Source organism: Cryptomeria japonica, chromosome 11 (assembly GCF_030272615.1).
Source record: "Cryptomeria japonica chromosome 11, Sugi_1.0, whole genome shotgun sequence".
NCBI lineage: Eukaryota > Viridiplantae > Streptophyta > Pinopsida > Cupressales > Cupressaceae > Cryptomeria > Cryptomeria japonica.
This window is the reverse complement of record NC_081415.1, coordinates 624408565-624435320: the sequence shown is the minus strand read 5'-3', so window position 1 is coordinate 624435320 and position 26756 is coordinate 624408565.

Genomic DNA, 26756 nt, shown 5'->3' with positions numbered 1-26756 from the left:
CAGTCCACCAATCTTCCCATAACCGGATTTTCTGACCATTACCAAGGCACAATCTAGAACCTTTAATAATAAAATATCTCGTATTGATAATGTTCATCCACAGGCTAGAAGCATTCTGAGGTGATAATGGCATTCCAAAATAGAATGAGAAAAGTGAACACGACAAAGGTATTTATTATTGATAATGGAAATCCATTCAATAGACTCCAACAGAGATCTCCACAACTCTCTATGTAGAAAGGAAAAATTAAAGTCTCAGATATGTCTAATGGTGAAACCTCCTAGCTTATTCGAAAGGAAGACTTGATCCCAGGAAATAAGATGACGGTGAATTTTGGTTTTCGTACCTTTCCATCCTGCAAGTTTATTTTGGAATCGATCAATCAGAATTTACCAGGAAGAATCCGGAGTAGGACCCAAAAATAGAAGAAGCCCTAGATAAGTATCCGAAAGGGATGCAAGCTTACACCCCAAAGTTTAAACATTTTTAATCTGCCTGTGATTCAGGGTGTTAAAGAAAAAAATTAAACTTTTCGGAAGAATAATTGACTAATTTGAATATTTTTTTATACAGAGAGAGAAGTAGTTTTACAGTCTTGGCCCCAGACACCAAACTCTCCCTCATCAACAAGGTATCATCCAAAAACTGTTGATGCAAACAAATTTAAGATTTTGAGGAAGGTTGGAGACCTTTGATCCTACCATTCAAGACTTGTCTATGAATAATATCACCAAGGGCTTCTCCCATAATGATGAATAGAAATGACGATATGGGATCCCCCTATCTGAGACATCTGGTGGCTAAGAAAAAGCCAGTCGAAGAACCATTGATGAGCACCAAAAATTTAAGAGTGAATATACATTGATTAATAAATTGGATAAAATGGTTACCAAAACCAAAGGCACGAAGCATCCTAAGAAGAAACCTCCAGTCAACCCCATCATAGGCCTTCAACAAATCCAACTTTAGAAAAAAACCACATTTTTTGTTAACTACAAGAGAATGGATATTTTCATGAACTGAAATAATAGAGTACAAAATTTGTCGCCCCGACACAAAACCATTTTGTTGCTTCGATATCAAAAAAGGAAGAAACTTCTTCAATCTAAAAACCAAAATCTTGGAAAAGATCTTATATATAGAATTGCATAAACTGATAGGTCTAAACTTCTGAAAGCAACTGGCATCTGGCTTCTTAAGAATTAACACAATGAAAGTAGCATTGAGCTCTTTTAGGAGGGATCGGGAAATAAAGAATTCGTTAGTAGCATTCACAACTTCCTCCCCCACAATATTATAGAAAAGATGGAAGAAGAAGATAGGAAACCCATCCAGCCCCATAACTTTGTTTCCCTCAAAGGAGAAAACCACTTCCCTAACCTCATCCACAGTGAGGATTCTAAATTTTTTTTTTATTCATATCTTGGGAAATATAGGTTGGGATCTCATTAAGAATCTCTTCCTATGCCACCTGGTCAAGAGGACCATCATTAGACAAGAGAGTAGAAAAGTATCGAAAAACTTCAAAACACATTTCCTCCTGCTTATCAATTCATTGATTATTAATGGAGATCCTCTTAATATACTAGAATCTCTATGCTTAAGAGTAGTCATATGAAAAAAATTGGTATTCTGATCCCCATTTTTTAGCCAAATGGCTCTAGATCTTTGTTTCCAATACTTTTATTTAGAAATAATATCGTGCAATTTCGTAAGGAGATCCACTTCTCTATTCATAATTTGAGGGCAGTAACCATGGTTCTGAATCTGTTGTTGAATATCATCAAGCTCCCTCTTTAAAGAGTCTTTCAATTGAAAGATAATTCCAAAGGAGGACTTTTTCGATTTCTAGACATTATCTTTTACACTGGCTAATTTTTTAACTGCTTTGTACACAGGACTTCCTTGGACATTGATATCCCACCATTCAACAATTTTATCAAATAAATCAAGGTTATGGGTCCACATTGTTTCAAATCTAAAAGGGAAAGTCTTTCTTCTACTAAGGGATGAAATACTCAAAGTAATAGAAAAATGGTCAAATCCACCATAGGTCACTATGTTGAAACTATAATGAATTTCTACTATGACTATGATGGTTTCTAGTTCAGCTGAAGAGTCATGGAGAGTTATTTTTTGGCAAGTTGCATTTATGGTTTGAGTTCACTTTTGACAAGTGGTGTGAGGTAAGGAAGTCACCTATTTTTTCATGGAAACTTCTATGTTGTACTTACATTACATTTGACATGATGAACATTATAGATGAGATAGGTGTTGTTGCTTTCGAAGATGGTATGTGCAAAATAACAAATTTAAAAAATAACAAATTTAAATCAATTAATTATTACTTGGTTGATGCATTTATTTAATTACCAAATTGGGACTTATTCCATTACACTTTTGATCTGAGAGTTGTTCAAATAAAAAAGTATATCAAAATCTAATATTACTTAGCTTAATTAATTAGGACAGATCTTCTATGAACACCTATTTTGACACTTTTGTCTTTCATGGTTACGTGAGGAGTGGAAGAACATACCTCCAATATGAGTCATTTATATGAAACAAAACTACATTATTCAAGAATGATCTTCTGCTGTCATTTCTGTGTTAGCTGTTATTGCTTCTTCTTCTCGCTCCTTCCTTCCGTGACTCTTTTGATTTGAAATCTCTCAATATTACCATCTTCAATGGTAATAATTAGAAAAGTGAAGGCTTGACGTGACATAACTTCTCAGAGTTTCCTTTTCTCTGTCTTCAAAGAAGATTCTTCTATATCTAATCTTATATTGTCTTTACCTTCAGCTGTCTTTGCTTTCAATAGTATCCATTCACTTTCTTCTTGAAATAAATCTTTTCAACGATTTTAAAATTTAGGAAACAAGTTTACCGAAATTCTTATTCTTGTGGACATGTAATGGAAATGTCTTTTCAACCGAAAGCGAGTACAAGAGAAGGGAGGACAAAGACGCTTTCGTCAATGTTCTTTTTCAACTTTACGTTAATATTGGAAATAGAATTGGAATTGGGTTCTTTGCTTCTGAGCCTTTGCTTTTGTTGGATTGTATAGCCATCGGGACTGTAGATATCGCTCAATAAAAGAGATTCGACTGCTACTGCTGCACGCTTGTCTGCCTTCCTAATCCATACCTGCTTATACCCAATAGTTGATTCTGAGCTTTACTCTTGCAATATGTGTTTTATTGCTCTTCGCATGTTTTACTCTCGTTGCTATGTATAAAGTTTTGCAAAAGTTAGGGTTTTGTTAAAAGTTTTCGCTTCGTAGATTAGTAGTGTAAATATTTGGTTTTAAATTTGAAATTTGAAATTTGAAATTTTAGTATAATGCAATAGTTAAATTCTGATTTAGTCAATTTTGTTATCAAGATTTATATTTTTAATGGAGTGTTATTGTTGAATATTGATGTTGAAGATGGGGTCCCCACAAATTTCTTATGTGGATGTTATTGTTGAGCTTTCATGTTGGGATGAGGTTCCCATCTGACCTTTTCATAAATGAGACCAAAACATTTAACATGAAAGCTTTAGAAAATATTAGATTTTAAGTTTTTAATTATATTCTCCCATAATGTATAAAAAACTACTAATCTTTATATAAATGTCAAAGAATCCAAAGCAACACCAAACATTGGAACACATAATTAGTACATTGACATCAATGACAACCATACTGATACATCAATCAACTTCACATTTGCAGCATTTTGCTCTTGGGAGGAGATGAGAACCTTGTTCTTATCCTATCCCTTATACGGATTCCCTTAGATTTTTAACTTTTCTGAAAAGGAAGAGAAATAAATTAGAAAGTCATATGCAGAACTTGACAAAGAAGATTTTTCACAAGATTTCTCTTTTGTGGTAGTCCTCATTGTTTGATTTATTTTAGGAAATAAAAATGAATCTTGTTTTTTGGCTAAGGAACATAAATTGGAATTAGAGACTAGATCCTCACAAATCTTGATATCCTCATGCTCCAAAACCTCTCATTCTAAAGTAAAATGTCCTAACTCATAGATACTTTTATCGACTACTTCTAGCTCCTCAAAAATAATCTTCTAGGAGACTAAACCAGATTTGGATTGAATTAAGAGAACCTTTGGAAATTATTGGCTGATATTTATTAGAGTACAAACTGAGATAGGAAGTTATGTGTTCTCAAAGTATTTAAAATCATGCTTTAGGAAAATACCAATCTGATTAGTGAGGGTTTGGACTACCTCAAGATCTCAATACTTGAGAGGAAGAGAGGGTAGCTGAAGTCAGAATTGGACGTACTTAAAAGGAGTCGATGAAGGGTCAAAATTGGGGGTCCATATTTGGGTGAAAAGCCCAAAACCATCAAGGAACCAAGACTTAGATCTATAGGCTAAACCTCAATCTAGTTTATCAAAAATAATTACAATGAAGAAACCCTTCCCTTAAATAAATAAAAATTGAAGAACCCCTTACCAAAATGAGTGCATCCATGCAAAGAGCTGATAAATGTTAGGAGTGTAGTTCCAAAACATACCTATTAGAGCCCTATTTTGGAGTTCTGAAATCTAGGTACCCAAAAAAATCATTTGAAAAAGTCACTCTAACCACTGCATCTCCATGCATTCTCCCAACATTTGGTGGAATTGGTACCTCTTCCACAACCAAAATTTTTGCAAGCTTTTTATGTACAAAAATATTTTCTTCTTATCCTAATGATCGTATACTTTCTGTCTTAGATGATTTTTTTCCTTCTGAGGTCGCCTAAGTTGATTGAAAAACCTTTTTATGCTTCTAGACTTGTGTTGTTTGTGACATTGATTCAGATTGAAGGGGATTAAACCCAAAGGAATGTTGTTGGGTGATGGAACAATGTATGTAGGATCATGGTAGGACAAACAGGCCCTTAAGTGGCAATGAAGATAAAATAAAAATAGAGTTAGGAAACTTGACAAAAATAATTTGAATAAGTTACCAACATTATTTAAAAAATATATAAGAATAGAATTTATAGAAAATTGAACGTAGTTTCTAAGCTACTTGTTGTTTTCTAAAAAACAAAATCTATTTGACAAAATTTTAAAATTTCAAAAGGTGATCGTATGGATCTATGTCGCACTTTAGGATAGGAATGCCTATTTTGGCCGGAAAGGTTCTGGCCAAAAGGGTTCCAGTCGGAAGCATTCTGGCTAGAAGTGTTCCGTTCGGACCAATTTGGCCCCATTCGGTAGTCACGTTGCACTCTCGTGGCAAGGGGTTTCCGGCCAGAACCATTTCAGGCAGAAACTCCTTGCCCTATATAGGTGCCGAAATCCGCCCAAGCTACTCATTTTGCATTGAGCGGCCTAGAGTTAAGAAGGAGGAAGCAAAAAGTCTCAGAGATCCGGCCGAAATGGTTTCGGGAGTAAGTACCTTTTTTTTTCTTTTTTTTTAAATGTATTTATTTTAACATATTAATTTATATTGTTTTTTTTTAAGTCATTTTTAATAGAAAATTTATTTTTTTCAAGTTTTTAAAACATATAGTTTTTTTTTGCATATATTCTATCATATTAGTTTAGAATATTAGAAAAAAATACACACATACATATGTAAATACATACACATACATACACATACATACATACATACATACATACGTACAAACCTACATACATACGTACACATACATACATACACCTACATACACATACATACAAACCTACATACAAACATACACAAACATACATACCTATCTAGACATAAATGTACATACATAGATATAAAATAATTATATGTACACCTTAGGACATACAAATACATAAAAATGAATACACATGCATACATACACACATACATGTACATACACATACATAAATACATACGTGCATACATACATAAATACACATAAAATAATTATATACACCTTAGAACATACATACACCTCAGGACATGCTATGACGGGTCATGTGTGGTCCTGAGGGGTCACACACATGTGTGCCACCTCAGGACCACACACGACCCCTCAAAGCATGTCCTCAAGTGTATGTATGTATGTAAGTGTATGTCTACATCCTAAGGAGTATATAATTATTTTATATGACCCCTTAGGACCACTAAAGGCCCCTTGCTACACATGTGCATCCTTTAGGACGTATTATGACCACATAAGACCAAATAGTTTTGCAAGGGGTCATATGTGGTCATAAGAGGTCACGCATGTGTTCTAACACATGCATGACCCCTTAGGACCACTTAAGGCCCCTTACGACACATGTCCACCCCTTAAGAACTATTAAGACCACATAGGAACAAATGTTGTTGCAAGAGGTTATATGTGGTCCTAAGGGGTAATGCATGTGTTCTAACACATGCGTGACCCCTTAGGACCTATTAGGACCACAAAAAACCAAATTTTGTCGCAAGGGGTCATATGTGGCCCTAAGGGGTCACGCATGTGTTCTAACACATGCATGACCCCTTATGACCACCTAGGGCCCCTTGTGACACATGTACACCCCTTATGACCTATTAGGAAAACATAGAACCAAATGGTGTCACAAGGGGTCATATGCGGTCCTAAGGGGTCATATATGTGTTCTAACATATGCATGTTCCATTAGGACTACTTAAGGCACCTTGCAACACATTTGCACCCATTTGACCTATTAGGACCACATAGGACCAAATGGTGTTGCAATGGGTCATATGTGGTCCTAAGGGATCATGCATGTGTTTAATACATGCACAACCCCTTAGGACCACTTAATGCCCCTTGCGAGACATGTGCACCCCTTAGGACCTATTAGGACCACATAGTACCAAATGTTGTCGCCAGGGGTCATATGTGGTCCTATGGGGTCAAGCATGTGTTCTAACACATCCCTGACACCTTAGGACAACTTAAGGCCCTTTGTGACACATGTGAACGCCTTACGACCATGAAAGACCAAATGTTGTCGCAAGGGGTCATATGTGATCCTAAGGGGTCAAGCATGTGTTAAACCACATCTGTGACCCCTTATGACCACTTAAGGCTACTTCCGACACATCTGCACCCCTTAGGACCACATAGTTCCAAATGGTGTCACAAGAGGTCAAATGTGGTCCTAAGGGGTCACACTTGTGTTCTAACACATGCGTGACCCCTTAGGAGCACTTAAGGCCCCTTGCAACACATGTGCACCCCTTGGAACCTATTAGGACCATAAAAGACCAGATGTTGTCACAAGGGGTCATATGTGGTCCTAAGGGGTCATGCATGTGTTCTAACACATGCGTGACCCCTTAGGACCACTTAAGGCCCCTTGCCACACATGTGCACCACTTAGGACCTATTAGGACCACAAATGACCAAATGTCATCACAAGAGGTCATATGTAGTCCTAAGGGGTCACACATGTGTTAGAACACATGCGTGAACCCTTAGGCCAACTTAACGCCCCTTGTGAGCCATGTACACCCCTTAGGACATATTAGGACCACATACGACCAAATGGTGTCACAAGGGGTCATGTGTGGTTCTAAGGGGTCATGCATGTGTTCTAACACATGCATGACCCCTTTGGGCCACGTAAGGCCCTTTGCAACACATGTGCACCCCTTAGGACCTATTAGGACCACAAGTGACCAAACGTTGTTGCAAGGGATCATATGTGGTCCTAAGGGGTCACACATGTGTTAGAACACATGTGTGACCCCCTAGGACCACTTAAGGCCCCTTGCGACACATGTGCACCCCTTAGGACCTATGAGGACAACATAGGAACAAATGGTGTCGCAAGAGGTCATATGTGGTCCTAAGGGGTCACCCATGTGCTCTAACACATGCGTGACCCCTTAGGACCACTTAAAGTGGCTTGCAACACATGTGCAACCCTTAGTACCTATTAGCACTAGAAACGACCAAATGTTGTTGCAAGGGGTCACACATGTGTGACCCCTTAGGACCACTTAAGGCCCCTTGCAACACATGTGCACCCCTTAGGACCTACTAGGAACACATAGGACCAAATGGTGTCACAAGGGGTCATATGTCATCCTAAGAGGTTATGCATGTGTTAGAACACATGCCTCACCCCTTAGGACCAGTTAAGGCCCCTTGCAATATATGTGTGCCCCTTAGGACCTATTAAGACCACATAGGATCAAATGGTGTCCCAAGGGGTGATATGTGGTCCTAAGGGGTCACACATGTGTTCTAACACATGCGTGACCCCTTAGGACCACTTAAGGCCCGTTGCACCACATGTGCACCCCTTAGGACCTATTAGGACTGCAAACAACCAAATGTTGTCGCAAGGGGTCAGATGTGGTACTAAGGGGTCACGCATGTGTTTTAACATGTGCATAACCCATTAGGACCACTTAAGGCCCCTTGTGAAACATGTGCACCCCTTAGGACCTATTAGGACCACAAATTACCAAATGTTCTCGCAAGGGATCATATGTGGTCCTAAGGGGTCACACATGTGTTAGAACACATGTGTGACCCCTTAGGACCACTTAAGGGCCCTAGCGACACATGTGCACCTCTTAGGAGCTATTAGGACCACATAGGAGCAATGGTGTTGCAAGAGTTAATATGTGGTCCTAAGGGGTCACACATGTGTTCTAACACATGCAATACCCCTTAGGCTAACTGAAAGCACCTTGTGACACATGTGCAAACCTTAGGACCTATTAGGACCACAAACGAACAAATTTTTTTGCAAGGGGTCATATGTGGTCCTAAGGGGTCATGCATGTGTGACCCCTTAGGACCATTTAAGGCCCCTTGTGACACATGTGCACCCCTTAGGACCTATTAGGACCGCATAGGACCAAATGGTGTCACAAGGGGTCATATGTCATCCTAAGGGGTCATGCATGTGTTAGAACACATGTGTGACCCCTTAGGACCAATTAAGGTCCCTTGTGACACATGTACACTCCTTAGGACCTATTAGGACCACATAGGACAAAATGTTGTCGCAAGTGGTCATATGTGGTCCTAAGGAGTCACACATGTGTTCTAACACATGCGTGACCCCTTAGGACCACTTAAGGCCACTTGCAACACATGTGCACCCCTTAGGACCTATTAGGATGACATAGAATGAAATGGTGTTGCAAGGGGTCATATGTGGTCCTAAGGGGTCACACATGTGTTCTAACAAGTGCGTGACCTGTTAGGACCACTTAAGGCCCCTTGCAACACATATGCACCCCTTAGGACCAATTAGAACCACAAAAGACCAAATGTAGTCGTAAGGGGTCATATTTGGTGCTAAGGGGTCACACGTGCTCGAACACATGTGTGACCCCTTAGGACCACTTAAGGCCCCTTGTGACACATGTGCACCCCTTAGGACCTATTGGTACTACATAGGACAAAATGGTGTCACAAGGTGTCATATGTTTTCATAAGGGGTCATGCATGTGTTATAACACATGGTGACCCTTTAGGTTTACTTAAGGCCCCTTGCGACACATGTGCACCCCTTAGGTCCTATTAGGATGAAAAAAGACAAAATGTTGTCACAAGGGGTCATATGTGGTCCTAAGGGGTGACCCATGTGTTAGAACACATGCGTGACCCCTTAGGACCACTTAAGGCCCCTTGTGACACATGTGCCCCCCTTAGGACCTATTAGGACCAAATAGGATCAAATGGTGTCCCAAGGGGTCATATGTTGTCCTAAGGGGTCACACATGTGTTTTAATACATGCCTGACCCCTTAGCACTATTTAAGGCCCCTTGCGACATGTGCACCCCTTAGGATCACAAATGAAAAAATGTTGTCGCAAGGGGTCATATGTGGTCCTAAGGGGTCACACATGTGTTTTAACACATGCGTGACCCATTAGGACCACTTAGGGCCCCTTTAGAGACATGTGCACCCCTTAGGACCTATTAGGACCACAAATGACTAAATGGTGTCACAAGGGGTCATATGTGACAACATAATGATGAGCAGATAGTACCAAATTGATACTGAGAGGGGGGGTGAATCAGTACAGGCAAAAAAAACAACAGTCTTAAACTGGTTTGATAGTAAACACTTCAAAAGACTGGGAGACATAGATATCAGTTTGAAACAAAGTGCAATGGGTAAAGCTAAGAATGACTGAGACAAGCATTAACTGGTTACTCACTTAGCCTTTCACCCAACTTGATACTACACTACCATTTCATCCTTATGCATAAACAGGTGATCTATCATCAGATCATAATAACAGCTAGTTCAACATGTTTTATTGATAGGCATAAAACACATAACCAGCATATGCTTAACAAACAATAGCAAAGCATCACAAAATAAAAGCATCACACATGACACACATATTTTTAATGTGGAAACCCAATTGGGAAAAACCACGGTGGGGATGAATGCCCACAAGCTATTTTTGAACTCTTTGAAAGTCCACTCTGTTAGGAGCCTTGTCCGGTTAGAGACATTACAATAGGTTCTGCTAGGAACTAATCCTATTAGAGATCACCCAATTAAGGGATGACTACAATACCTGATTAAGGGTTAAACCCTATTAAAGGTTACCTTGTTAGAGGATTTCACAAACTCAATAGCTAAAGGACTTTGAAGTTAGTAGCTTAGACTTACCCTATTAAAGGATTTTCAACAAGCCGGTTAAAGCTACCTTGTTAAGGGATTTTCCAACTGTTGAGGTGGTTAGAGATCAACAGGTATTACAATGATCTAGTAACAACACTCAATGCCAATGCAGATCCACTTAAGCTCCTCTTTTCCTTCTGCACTTATAGTCTACAGGTATCACTTCTCTCCTTTTGGTCTAGCAAGAATCATGTATCCCTTCTCTTGGATCCTCACACAAAAATTTTGTCAACAACCCTAGAAAGAGTCACAACATCAACCTTATAGAAAACAGTTAGGTCGGTAGCATAAACCCTAAACCCTAAACCTAATACATTAAGGAATTCAAATGATTCAATCCTGACCGTTGAGCATGCTGCATTAATCTCCATCATTCATTTTTTGTCATTTTCATGGTGGCTAATGACCCATCACACTTTATACAGTCTTCTCATATTCTCGAGGTAGATAGGCAAGATCTTCTTCATGCACGATCCTTCTTGTACATAGGGTTTACGTGGCAACATGATCTTGTTCTTTGTTTTCATGCTAACTCATCGCACAAAGTCACTGGTTGAGCTACACAGGCTTGAAGCACTTCAATGAGAAACCCTAAAGTTGAGAATACGAACCAGTAGTCATTCAATGCATCCATGTGCTGGTTCCCATAATCATATGCCGATTCACCTTTGAACAAGCACACTGCTTCACTTTGGCACAAATGCTGGTTCACAATGTTATACCGGTTCTCACATATGCCGGTTCACACGTCTATAACATATTGACATCAATGACAACATACAATGTCATTATGTCCTCATACCGGTTCACATAATGCCAACAATCTCCCTCTTTGGCATTGATGGAAATATACAAAGATATCTTTCCGCTTCACTTTTTCTCCCCAAATCTCTACAAATATCTTCTCCACTTCACATCTTCTCCCCCTTTGACAACAATGCCAAAGTGGAAGCACAAGCTTCCCTGTTCCATTGTGCTACTCCCCCAGAGGAGTAGCATCCTCCAACACATCAATCCAAAATAAATTTGACTATGCAATACCGGACTGATGTGGAGCATATGCTTTTAGTTCACCTCCTGAAGGGGTAGTACCCCTAATTCACCTCTTAAGTGTGTAAATGTAGTCTTTGGGAGAGGCTTGGTGAATATGTTTGCTAATTGCTCCTTACTGGACACATGCTCCAATGCAATCTCTTTGTTCTGAACCTTTTCCCTCAAGAAATGATATTTAAGCTCAAAGTGCTTGGTTCTAGAATGTAAAATTGGATTCTTGGAGATATTAATTGCACTAGTATTGTCACAAAAAATACTTACCGGTTCAGATATAGGGACTTTGAAGCCATTCAATACATGCTTCATCCAAATTGTCCGAGTGCAGTTCATGAAAGCCGCAACATACTCTGCTTCTGTTGTAGACTGAGAGATACAACTCTGCTTTTTACTCATCCAGGAGACCAGTCTACCACCAAGGAAGAATGCACCATTGGTTGTGCTCTTCCAGTCATCTACATTACTAGCCCAATCAAGCATCTGTGAACGCTTTCAAGTTGAAATCCTTGCTATATGGATACCACAATCCATAGTCAACAGTTCCCTTCAGATACCTAAGAATCCAATTGACTACAACCAAGTGGGATTCTCTTGGACTTTCCTGGAACCTTGCAGTAATGCCAACTACATAGTGCAATTTACCAATCATTGATCGGTATTCCTTCTCATCAACCAATGCTGAGTCATCCTCTTTGGATAGTTTACAACCGGTCACCATTAATGTACCAACCAGTTTGTTGTCTTCCATGCCAAAGGTCTTCAACACCTCTTTGACATACTTGGACTGAGTGATAAAGATTCCATCTCTCATCTATTGGATCGACAGTCCAATGAAGAACTTAATCTCCCCTATGAGTGACATCTCAAACTCTTTCTTCATCTCATCTACAAACTCATGACTCAACTTGTCATCTCCACCAAAGATAATGTCATCAACAAATATCTCATCGATTAGGATCTGATCTCTTTCAGACTTCAAGTAGATATTGCTATCTTCACTTGTTCTCTCAAATCCAATCTTCACAAGATGGGAATGCAGGCATTCATACCATGCTCTAGGTGCCTGTTTTAGACCATATAAGGCTTTATGTAGCCTACACACCATGTCACTGTCTTCAGATAGGGAAAACCCATCTGGTTGCTCTATATACACTTCCTCTTCAAGTACACCATTTAGGAATGCAGATTTTACATCCATTTGATATACTTAGAAGCCTTTAAAATATGCATATGCTAGAAGCATACGAACTCCTTCCAGTCTAGCTACACGAGCAAAGGTTTCACCATAGTCTTTGTAAAGCGGAAAAATCGCGATCGAACCCTAGTTGTTCTCCCCTCTTCGGACTCCGAGGAGAGAGAAGGGAGGTTCGCTAGGATTCGATGGTTTTTCACTTAGGGGAGAGACTTTACATTCAAAAGAGGGGTTGAAACTCATAAGATCCAATCCCACGCAATGCAAGATTGGATGCTAAATGAATTTCAAGGGTTAGGAAAGCAAGGCTACCCTCTTTTGTAAAGAATGTTGTTAAGGAAATTAAGCTAAGCATGCATAGAAAGTCATAAAGATTCGCTTATAAACTGAGTTCGGGTTATAGGATGAAGTTGCGGACCTGGAATTAGCAGTAAAATGTCGATACGGCGCTGTCCTGCAAATTTGAGCAAAAGTTGTCAGGACGATGGCGCCCGGCGCCACGGTCCTCCGAAAAATCCGCGAAACGAAGGGGGATCTGTTCGTCTCTACACAAGGATTCCAGATCTTCAATTTCAGCCGCGTACCTACAACCTACACACAGAAAAGCGAAGACGATTGGGGGGTTAGGGATTGGGGGTTTGCCTTTAGGTCAAACCCCGGTTTTGGAATTAACCAAGAAATGAACAAGACCTGTAAATGTAAATGACTATAAAACAAGTACTAATACCTTGTTCTAAGGATGTTGGTATCCTTATGTGCGAAGGTTTAGATGTTGTATGTTGTATGTTGTAGTAATAGGTTGTATATGATCTCCTCTTCAATGGTTGAATCCTTGTCTTGAATGCAACACTTAGCCTTGAATGGAGACTTGAAATGATCAATTGCTTGAAAGAATGCTTGAATGCTTGAATGCTTGAGTATAGTTTCCACGCCTTTTCCATCATATCGAATGAAAGAGGAAAATTTAGTTTATATACTTGTCATTTAGGGCTGATAGACTGATTTTCTCAACCTTAGGCCGACCAGGGAAAGTTAATTTCCAAATTGCAAACAAAAGGACCCGAGCCCCTTAGGAGACCGGGCCCAAAATAGGACCCAGGGACCAGGGCGCTGGGCGCCCTGGTCCTGAGGGACCAGGGCGCTGGGCGCTCTGGTCCCACCTCCCGGGACAACAGGGTGCAAGGAGGTTCAGGCCAGGGTGCTTGAAAAATGCAGTTTTCAGTGTCGTGAGAAAGTTTCAGGGTCTCCATTCAGGTTGCGTGTTGCGTCACCATCGTGAAGACCGAAATGCAGTCGAAATTGCAAGTGTCACAATTTTAGGATGCTACATTTAGCCCCCACTTTAGCGGGAGTATGTATGCACATACTTCCAGTAAAGTACAAGGAAACAACATTGAAAGACTTTCACCACATCAAGGAGGCAAGATACACCAAGCCCCCAGTGGACTAAGGATCTTACAACTTCGATTGACAAAGTAAAAGGGAATATCGCGAGGAAGAACCATGACTGTCAGTAGTAAGGCTCCCTCACTATGAGTCATGCAAGAAAGATATCAAAAATTTTCAAGGCAAGGCTAAATTTGCTAAGAAATTTTCAAGTATCTTGAAAAGATATGAACGGGATGTATGCCCCCCTACGTTAAAGCGATTGCACACGCCTCACCAGGGGTGATTGTTTTAACGTAGTGATACACATAAGCAATGAGAAAGGAGCACGTTATCGCAAGGATTTAGCCCCCAAGTGTGAGATAAACCCAAGGATAATAGACACAAAACACAAAGCACAAGGTGACTTCGCTTTCCTCGGGGTCAGTATTCTGTATGATAATTCATGTATATATCATATGTATGTATGCATAATTGTTCTTCATTCCCCAATCAAGGAAGGTCACCTAGAAGAAGGGAACACATGTGTCTTTTGAGTCAACATGAGAGAGATCGAGAGATCTCAATGCTTTGCATCATCCTCAAGTAGACAACACTAAGGACGACAAATAGAAGAATGAGAATAACATATGGAAGAAGTAACGAAAGAGAGGAGGAGAGAATCTGCTATGCTAATGTAACTAGTCTAGCATGTCATCTACCCCCCGATCTTGCTGATCAATGTTTCGGGAAGGCAGGGAACACGCTAGAGGAGGAACATCCAACACAGCAGATGGAGCTATCACAAGATCCAAACAAGGGCTATGTTCATGTTCCGAGCCACATTGTTCTTGTCTAGGAGCTAGGATAAGTGCTTTAGAAAATTCATTAGATAAATGGTTATCAACATCAACAAGTTCATATTCACTATCAGAAGCAAGAGGAGTAACATTTTCATCATGAATAACATTTTCATCTATATCATCATCAAGATTTATAAAAATAGGATCTTTAACTCGCACTGGATCAAGACCATCATACATCTTATGTTTAGGAGATTTAGGCTCAATGTTCGGCTGAGGAGAAAATGGAATAATGCTTGTTGAAGGTGTTTTTGGAGATTGCAAAGTTTGAGAAGTAGCTACCTGAGCTCTAAGATGACACTTTCGTCGGCGTTCACGTGCAGAACGATTTCGTCTAGTCTTAGTAGGAAGTGGAGAAGACTGAGGAGGAGGAATGTTCTCATCCTTAGCACTTGAGTGTTTAGGTTGTGGTCTCTTAGGCCGGATAATAGGAGAAGAAGAAGGTCTCTTCTCTCTATAAAAAGAAGGAGGAGGAACTGCTCCATATAAAGGAGGAATTTTTGGTTTAGGGAGAAGACCAAGTCCATCATGACGAGGAGGTATAGGTCTACTCTTAGGAAGTTTATTAGGTATAGACATAGTCACATCCATAGGGATGGGTTGCGATTCTTCTTGAGGAAAGACATTAGTTTTATCTTTCAAAGGAAGAACTTCCTTCTCAAGAATGATAGGAATGTCCAGTTTAGGTGTTCTAGGTTCACTTAGAGATAAGATCATATCTGTTTTCCACTTTTGATAAGATTTGAAAAGATGATCACTTCATGGAGGAAGAGATTGGAATTGTTTAGGCCAAAAGTAATCAAGAGGAACACTAGAGGTTCTTTCAGCTGGTTTAAAGAGACTATGATTGACAGTAACAACTTCACCATTATGGGGAAATTTCAAACACTTGTGAATAGGAGAAGCAATAGCTTTCATGGAAGATAGCCAAGGATAGCCAAGCTTCACACGAAATTGTTCGGAAGATGGAATAATAGCAAAGTTCACATCAAGGGATTTGTTATGGACTTCAATAGGCAATGTAATAGAACCAATTGTAGGAGAAGAAAATGCATCAAATAATTTCACAATCACATCTGTTTTGTCATAGATCACTTGATTCAATTGCAAAGTAAAAAGAAATTCTTCAGTAATAACATTAACCATGCACGAAGGATCAATAAGCACTCCACGGCAAGGTGTATTCTTAACTTTTGCAACTATGTATAAAGGACCATCAGGTGCCCTAATGGTTTCACTGGAATCAAATGTGATGGAAGGTTCTTCAGGGATTTCTTGCTGCTCTACAAAGTTAATCACATTCGGAGTCATAGACACAAGACCATCAGATGAGAGAGAGGAATCATTAGTCTCAATCGTATTAGAGGTATGAGAAGGCAATGGATCAGTGAAAATCTAAAGATTCTGATTAGGAGGAGCTACAGATGTGTTGCCTTTATCATTCACTCCAGAAACAGAGATAGTATTATTATCAATCAAATCTTGAATTTTACCCTTTAAAGAAAAACATTTTTCAGTATCATGCCCAGGTTGACGATGAAATTGACAAAAAGCTTTGTTATCAAAATAAGGTGAAGTAATCTTTGCAGGATCAATTTGTCTTATAGGAGGAAGAGTAAGCACATTTTGTTCCAATAACTTATTCATAATACTATGCAATGATTCATTCAAAGGAGTATACTTTCTTTCTTTCTTGAAAAATTTAGAAATAGGAGGCACACCTGATGCTGCATTCACATTGTTGTTGATGATGTTTTCATTGAATTTGATGGAATCTCTGTTCGGTTTAAACTTCCCAAATGGTTGTTGACTGCTATCACCCTTATCACTCGGAGCCATAGGATGTGATTGTTCCATTTGACTCACAGTCAGTTGATAATTGTGAAGAGTGGCGCACAACTGTTGGAAAGAAGTAAACTCAGAAAACAGAAGTTTGTCTCGAATATCTTTTTGTAAATTAGAAATAAAGATTCTTTGAATATCATTGTCAGGCACTGGAAAAGAAATTTGAGCATACAAATGCTTATATCTACCAATGAAATCAGTCACTTTTTCTTTAACACCTTGTTTACAATGCATTAAATCAATCAAAGTAACATTAGGACTTATATTGTTTTGAAATTGTTGAATGAAAGCATTTGCAAGTTGTTCAAAAGAAGTAATAGAATAAGAAGGCAACGAGCAATACCATTGTAGGGCTTTGTCTCTTAATGTTCTAGTAAACAGTTTTGCAAGCAACCTTTGGTCATAAGCAAAATCGGTACATATTGTTTAAAAAGTCTTAACATGTGTTAGAGGATCTCCTTTACCATTATAAAGCTCCAAATGCGGGATTTCAACATGTTTAGGAGGGATAGCTTGAACAATGTCAAGAGAAAGTGGGCTCGCGACGTCAAATGTGGGCACACTAAACTTAGATTGATTCATAGAGGCAATTTGTTGCTGTAAAGAAGAGACAATTTGTGCAAGATTGTTAATGGTCGCTTCAGTTGAAGAATTCATATTGGATGTGTTAGATTGAGATGGAGGTGTTATGTTATTGAAAGAAGGTAGAGAGTAAGGTGGTGGGACCCTATGATAATTAGTCATAGGAGATGATTGGACAAGAGGAACACTACAAGGAGGGATGGAATGGTTAAATGAATTGCCCCCTTGCGTCATGTTCATTTGTCGAGATATAATAGGGACACTCATTGAAGGAATGAATGAAGAAGTTGGATTGAATGAAGGAAGAGGGTTAATTGAAGAAGAAGGGTTGCCCCCATGACTGGTGATCACAGGAGGAATGTCTTGTGTAGAAGTAGCCATTATGTTTGATGTAAAGGTAGGTATACTAGCAATAGGAGTTGTCAAAGGAATAGAATGATTGTCTTGTGTAGGAGGTTGTGTATAACCTAAATTTTCAGCACAACTCTTCATAGGCATCACATTCGAATCCACAATGTGTGCAATACCACGCAAAATATGAATTCCATTCTTATCACTTTGAAGCATGCGTTTTAGACCCTCAATTAAAGGAAGAGCTTGACTATCAGGATACTCATGAGACATCCATTGGTGAAAATCGTCAAATTGGTTATCCAATTTCGAAAGTTGTTCAACGGAAACTTCATCAGGAGCTTCTTCATCATTCGGAGGATTAGAGGAATTACCCATGTCCTTGTTAAAAAGGCCATTCAAATTAGGTTCCATCTCCTCAGTAATTAAACCTTGGAAGGACTTAATTCTAAGGCTTCGTCTAACGGGAATAGTGTAAGTAGGGCTTATTGTTGTAAAACTCATGCACTAGAAAGAGAGAGAAGATTTTGAATTTAGAGGTAGCAATTTTCAGTAAAATCAACCAATTTTCTGGATTTAAGCTGTTAAATGCAATCACAACAGTCTCCCAAAATTTCAGAAAAAATGTCCAGGACCGTGGCGCCCGGAGTGCAACACGGTCCCTGCAACTTTTTTCGAAATTTGCAGGGATGAAAGGTATGATGATTTTAGAGCTAATCCGAAAAAATTGAGTGATTTTACGATCTGTAGATAGGCCAAATTAAAGTTGCAAATTCAAAATTGAACCCTATCAAGATTGTCAAAAAATACAAAATTTGAATTTTGAAAAAGAGAGGGAAACTGAAATTTTGAATTTTATGATTTTAGAGGGAATGTCAAGAGCAATGCAAATTTTGAAATTTGAAAATTGACTCAATTTCACGCAAAATTCAATTTTGAAAGCGGAAATCAAAGTTGTTGTAATTAAGCACTTAATTTCAAAAGTCACAAAATGCAAGAATTTGAATAAAGTACTGAAATTTTTAATGAATGATAACACACTTTTCAGATTTAGGATAGTGAGAACACAATTTTGACACAAAATTTCAATTTCAATGATTTTTGAATGATTAGAAGCCTTAGACCAAGCAATCGCAAGACCAACTTTGACTGTAATTTTGAAAGTGTTATAATTGACAAAATCAGCCAAAATTCTGGATTTTAGCAGGAAAATACAGCAAGATCTCGCTCCTGAAATTTTGGAAAAAATGTCGGGGACGATGGTGCTCGGAGTGCAACACGGTCCTCGCAACTTTTTTCCAAATTTTCAGGGATGAAGGATATTGTGATTTTATTGCAGAATCCAAAGTTACAGCTGATTTGGAGATGTTTTGATTGGTCAAATTGTCGGACAAAGGTTGAATTAAGAGGGTTTCAAAAATTAGGGTTTTGACATTTAACCACTTAATTTTTAGAATTAAAGCACAAATATGAATTGAAAATTTGTAATAGAAGGGCAGATCTGAAACAGGCATTAACATTTAGACATTTCGCAAGTTCAATTACTAAAAAGAAAATTTAGGATTTTTATGCAATCACCTCTAAAATTTTGCAAAAGATCAAACATGGAAATGTAATCAATTTTTTCAGATCTAAGCATGAAAAATCAGAAAGGATGTTCACGTCGGGTTCACCAAAATGTAAAGCGGAAAAATCGCGATCGAACCCTAGTTGTTCTCCCCTCTTCCGACTCCGAGGAGAGAGAAGGGAGGTTCGCTAGGATTTGATGGTTTTTTCACTTAGGGGAGAGACTTTACATTCAAAAGAGGGGTTGAAACTCATAAGATCCAATCCCAAAAAAAAGAAGATTGTATGCTAAATGAATTTCAAGGGTTAGGAAAGCAAGGCTACCCTCTTTTGTAAAGAATGTTGTTAAGGAAATTAAGCTAAGCATGCATAGAAAGTCATAAAGATTCGCTTATAAACTGAGTTCGGGTTATAGGATGAAGCTGCGGACCTGGAATTAGCAGTAAAATGTCGATACGGCGCTGTCCTGCAAATTTGAGCAAAAGTTGTCGGGACGATGGCGCCCGGTGCCACGGTCCTCCGAAAAATCCGCGAAACGAAGGGGGATCTGTTCGTCTCTGCACAAGGATTCCAGATCTTCAATTTCAGCCACGTACCTACAACCTACACACAGAAAAGCGAAGACGATTGGGGGGTTAGGGATTGGGGGTTTGCCTTTAGGTCAAACCCCAGTTTTGGAATTAACCAAGAAATGAACAAGACCTGTAAATGTAAATGACTATAAAACAAGTACTAATACCTTGTTCTAAGGATGTTGGTATCCTTATGTGCGAAGGTTTAGATGTTGTATGTTGTATGTTGTAGTAATAGGTTGTATATGATCTCCTCTTCAATGGTTGAATCCTTGTCTTGAATGCAACACTTAGCCTTGAATGGAGACTTGAAATGATCAATTGCTTGAAAGAATGCTTGAATGCTTGAATGCTTGAGTATAGTTTCCACGCCTTTTCCATCATATCGAATGAAAGAGGAAAATGTAGTTTATATACTTGTCATTTAGGGCTGATAGACTGATTTTCCCGACCTTAGGCCGACCAGGGAAAGTTAATTTCCAAATTGCAAACAAAAAGACCGGAGCCCCTTAGGAGACCAGGCCCAAAATAGGACCCAGGGACCAGGGCGTTGGGCGCCCTGGTCCTGAGGGACCAGGGCACTGGGCGCTCTGGTCCCACCTTGCGGGACAGTAGGGTGCAAGGACGTTCAGGCCAGGGTGCTTGAAAAATGCAGTTTTCAGTGTCGTGAGCAAGTTTCAGGGTCTCCATTCAGGTTGTGTGGTGCGTCGCCATCGTGAAGACCGAAATGCAGTCGAAATTGCAAGTGTCGCAATTTTAGGACGCTACAGTCTTCTCCTTCTTCCTAAGCATATCCTTTGCACATCAGTCTGGCTTTGTTTCCAATCACTGTGCCATCCTCATTCAGCTTATTTTTGAAGACCCATTTGGTACCAATGACATTTTTGTGCTTTGGTCTGGGTACAAAGGACCATGTACCATTTTTCTCTATCTGGTCAAGTTCCTCTTCCATTGCCTTGATCCACTCTTCATCCTTATGTGCCTCTTTGGATGTTTTAGGCTCGAGTTCAGAGATCATGCATGAGTTTTCTCTGACTTTTCTTCTTGTAAGGATTCTTGCATCCTTATCTCCTATGATTTGCTTAGGATCATGATTCAGCTTGACATGCCGAGGAATAGTCTTGATAGATTCCTCTTGCTTTTCTTCTTCATCCTCATCTCCATCAGTATCAGTATCCACATTTGCCGGTGTAGGAACACTGTTACTGGTATTCAGTTGACTGACAACTAGTTCCCAGAAGGTTGCAACTGGTTCACTTACTACTTGCTTAATACCAGTTTCCTCAATTTTCTTAGAGGTTTCATCAATTCTTACATTGATGCTTTCCACAATTCTCCGAGTCCTGTTGTTGAAACACTTGAGAGCTTTGTTCTTGGTGGAATATCCTAGGAATATTCCCTCATCACATTTCACATCAAATTTGCTCTGGTGTTCACTTCTCTTGATGTAACATTTGCTACCAAGCATTCTAAAGTAGCTAACCATAGGTGTCTTACCAGTCCAATACTCATAAGGAGTTTTATCCTTACCTTTCTTGATGAGTATCGGATTCATTGTGTAGACTGGCTTCTCTCCAAAAGGTGTGAGCTACCTTTCCTTAAATCAACATGGTTCTTGCTGCTTGAACCATAGTCCAGTTATTCCTCTCTACTAGGCCATTCTACTGTGGAGTCTAGGGGGTAGACAATTGCCTCTTGATGCCATGTTCTTCACAGTACTTGTTGAATTCATCAGAAGTGAATTCCCCTCCTTGATCAGTTCTCAGGCACTTAATCCTTTTACTGCTTTCCTTCTCCACTAATGCTCTGAAAGCTTTAAACTTTACAAAGGCTTCAGACTTGTCTTTCAAGAATGTGACCCACATCATTCTTGAGCAGTCATTAGTGAGAATCATGAAGTACCTATCACCCTACACACTTCTAGTTTTCATAGGACAACAAAAATCAATATGCACAAGATCAAGCAAGTTGTCAGCAGTGAAAGATTTACCTTTAAAGGTTGAGGAAGACATTTTCCCCAATTGACACTCTCTGCACAAGGTATTATATGGTTTGCTTAATATTGGCAACCCTCTAACTGCCTTGATCTTACTAGCCTTTACAATGTTATCAAAGTTTACATGGTAGAGTCTCCTATGCCATATCCAACTATCATCAAATTTAACCATAAGACATGTACTTATATTTGCATTCAGATGAAATAGGTTACCTTTGGTCTGCATGCTAGTGGCCACCAATTCACCATCTTTTCCTTTGATTCTGCAAACTCCATTCTTGAATTCTAGAGTACAACCACTTTCATTTAGCTCGGCAACACTCAGAAGGTTGTGTCTCAGACCATCAACCTAGTACACATTGTCAGCACTACTCTTTCCATTCAGAGAGATGGACCCTCTACCTTTGACCATGCATGGTGCATCATTGCCGAAGTGAACCACACCACCATCATACTCCTTCGAGGATAGAAACTTGCTCTGATCACCAGTCATATGGTGAGAGCAGCCACTGTGAATGATCCACTCATTGGAATTATCAAACCGGGAGACAAGAGCCTTCTTGTCTGACACATCTTCTTTGATAGCAACAAACACAATATCTTCATTTTCTTCATCCACTAAGTCTTTGTCTATGACACCTTCATCAACTACCACAAAACAGTTTCTCCGGTTTCCTCCTTTGAATTTCTTGAACCTTTCCGGTTTGTCCTTGTTGTCGCCATTAGGATAGTTTACAACAATATGTCCTATCCAGTTGCAAGAAAAGCATTTCAAAGGAAGCTTACCTTTGTATTTGTTGGTTCCTTTAGGAAGTTTCCTAGCAAGGGGAGCTTTAAATGCCATCAAAATCTCCTCATCATCCATTTCTTTTCTTTGTCTTGGTTCACCACTAGTGCTAGCTTCTTTTCCTTTTCTGGATGGTATAGCAGAGGCTTTAAGAGTTGATTCAGTCTTTTGAACACTGCCATCAAAACTATTTAGCTCATAGGCTATCAACTTTGCTATGATGGAGTCCAAGGATACCTTAGTCTTATCTATTGATCTCGGCTTCTGAATAGAAGCAACCCTTATTGCATAGACTGGCAATAGGGATCTCAGGACTTTGCTTACCATAGTGGAATCTTCTATTTTACCACCTGCACTCTTGATATCTCCAACAACTATTTTGATTCTTATTCCATACTGCTGAATGGTCTCACCTTCAACCATCCGCATATCTTCAAACTTCCCTCTCAGGCTTTCTTCCTTAGCCTATTTTACATGTTCATCACCACCATAAATATTTTCAAGAGCATCCCATACCTCTTTGGGATTTTCCTTGTCCTGAACATCAATAAACTCAATGTCAGATAAACTACTAATTAGGGCTTCCATGACTTGCCCATTTTCTTGTATCTCTCTCTTTTGGTCATCGGTGAGAGTACCGGTAGGGGCAACTTAGACATTCTCAACATAGCTCTAGTGTTGAGCACCCATGCTTGTGATGAATATCTTCATCCTATCTTTCCAAATATTGAAATTTTCCCTTTTAAATTTTGGACCTTCCCTCTTCATCATTTGACTGGGATCTTTACCTCAAGTGGTTAAGCTTATAACTCAGAGGACCTAGAGAATTCTTTGATACCAATTGATAACTCAGTGATGAGTAGATAGTACCAAATCAATATTGAGAGGGGGGGGGGGGTGAATCAGTACAGGAAAAAAAAAAAAAGTCTTAAACCGGTTCGATAGTAAATACTTCAAAAGACTAGCAGACAAAGATACCGGTTTGAAATAGAGTGCAATTGGTAAAGCTAAGAATGTTTGAGACAAGCATTAACCACCTACTCACTTAGCCTTTCACCCAACTTGATACTACACTACCATTTCATCCTTATGCATAAACAAGTGATCTATCATCAGATCATAATAACAGCTAGTTCAACATGTTTTATTGATAGGCATAAAACATAGAACCATCATATGCTTAACAAACAATAGCAAAGTGTCACAAAATAAAAGCATCACACATGACACACATATTTTTCATGTGGAAACCAAACTAGGAAAAGCCACAGTGGGGATGAATACCCATAAGCTATTTTTAAACTCTTTGAAAGTCCGCTATGTTAGGTGCCTTGTCTGGTTAGAGACATTACAATAGGTTCTGCTAGGAACCGATCCTATTAGAGATCACCTGGTTAAGGGATGGCTACAATACCCGATTAAGGGTTAAACCCTATTAAAGGTTACCTTGTTAGAGGATTTCAAGAGCTCAATAGCTAAAGGACTTCGAACTAAGTAGCTTAGAGTTACCTTGTTAAAGGATTTTTACCAAGTCGATTAAAGCTACCCTGCTAAGGGATTTTCCAACTATTGAGGTGGTTAGAGATCAACAGGTATTACAATGGTCAAGTAACAGAACTTAATGCCAATGCAGATCAACTTAAGCTCCTCTTTTCCTTCTGCACTTACACTCTGCAAGTATCACTTCTATCCTTTTGGTCTAGCAAGAATCATGTATCCCTTCTCTTGGATCCTCACACACAACTTTTGCCAACAACCCTAGAAAGAGTCACAACATCGACCTTATAGAAAATACTTAGGTTGGTAGCATAAAACCTAAACCCTAAACCTAATAGGTTAAGGAATTCAAATGGTTCAATCCTGGCCATTGAGCATGCTGCATTAATCTCCATCATTCATTTTCTACCATTTTCATGGCAGCTAATAACCCATCACACGTTATCACCGTTTTACAGTCTTCTCATATTCCTGAGGTAGATAGGCAAGATCTTCTTCATGCACGATCCTTCATATACACAGCGCTTACGTGGCAACATGATCTTGTTCTTTGTTTTCATGCTAAATCATCGTACAAAGTCACCAGTTGAGGAACACAGGCTTGAAGAACTTCAACTGAAAACCCTAAAGTTAAGACTACGAATTGGTAGTCATTCAATGCTTCCATGTGCTGGTTCCCATAACCATATGCCAGTTCACTTTTGAACAAGCACACCGCTTCACTTTGGCACAAATGTCTGTTCATAGTGTTATACCGGTTCTCACATATGCTGATTCACACCTCTGCAACATATTGACATCAATGACAACATACAATGTCATTATGTCCTCATACCGGTTCACATAATGCCAACAATATGTGGGCCTAAGGGGTCATGCATGTGTTAGAACACATGTGTGACCGCTTAGGACCACTTAAGGCCCCTTGCAACACATGTGCACTCCTTAGGACCTATTAGGACCACATAGGACCAAATGGTGTCACAAGGGATCATATGTGGTCCTAAGGGGTCACGCATGTGTTCTAACACATGTGTGACCACTTAAAGTCCCTTGTGACACATATGCACCCCTTAGGACCTATTAGGACCAAATAGGATGAAATGGTGTCACAAGGGGTCATATGTGGTCCTAAGGGGTCATGCATGTGTTAGAACACATGCGTGACCCCTTAGGACCACTTAAGGCCCCCTGTGACACATGTGCACCCCTTAGGACCTCACAGGACCACATAGGACCAAATGGTGCCGCAAGGGGTCTTGTGTGGTCCTAAGGGGTCACGCATGTGTTCTAACACATGCATGATGCCTTAGGTACACTTAAGGCCCCTTGTGACACATGTGCTCCCCTTGGGACCTATTAGGACCACAAACGGCCAAATGTTGTTGCAAGGGGTCATATGTGGTCCTAAGGGCTCACGCATGTGTTAGAACACATGCCTGACCCCTTAGGACCACTTAAGTCTCCCTGTGAGACATGTGCACCCCTTAGGAGAAAATGGTGTCGCAAGGAGTCATATGCATCACCCCTTAGGACCTCTGATGGCCCCTTGTGACTAATGTGCACCCCTTAGGAGCTACTAGGACTATAAATAACCAAACCTTGTTGCAAGGGGTCATATATGGTCCTAATGGGTCACGCATGTGTTTTAACACACGCGTGACCCCTTTGGACCACTTAAGGCCACTTGGGAGACATGTGCACCGCTTAGGACCACAAATGACCAAATGTTCTTGCAAGAGATCGTATGTGGTCCTAAAGGGGTCATGCATGTGTTAGATCACATGTGTGACCCCTTAGGACAACTTAAGGCCCCTTGTGACACAGGAGCACCCGTTAGGAACTATTAGGACAACATAGGAACAAATGGTGTCGCAAGGGGTCATATGTGGCCCTAAGTGGTCCCACATGTGTTATAACACATACCTGACCCCTTAGGACCACTTAAGGCCCCTTGCGACACATGTGCACCCCCTAGGACCTATTAGGATCACAAAAGACCAAATTTTGTTGCAAGGGATCATATGTGGTCCTAAGGGGTCACACATGTGTTCTAACACATGTCTGATCCCTTATGACCACTTACAGCCCCATGCGACACATGTGCACCCCTTAGGACCTATTAGGACCACATAGAACCAAATGGTGTCCAAAGGGGTCATATGTGGTCCTAAGGGGCCACAAATGTGTTGTAACACATGCGTGACCCCTTTGGACCACTTAAGGGCCCTTGTGACACATTTGCACCCATTAGGACCAATGAGGACTACAAAGGACCAAATGGTGTTGCAAGGGGTCATATGTTGTCCTAAGGGGTCACGCATGTGTTCTAACATATGTGTGACCCCTTAGGACCACTTGAGGCCACTTGCAACACATGTGGACCCCTTAGGATTTATTAGGACCACAAACGACCAAATGTTCTCTCAAGGGGTCATATCTAGTCCTAAGGGGTCACGCGTGTGACCGTGTAGGACCACTTAAGACCACTTGCGACACATGT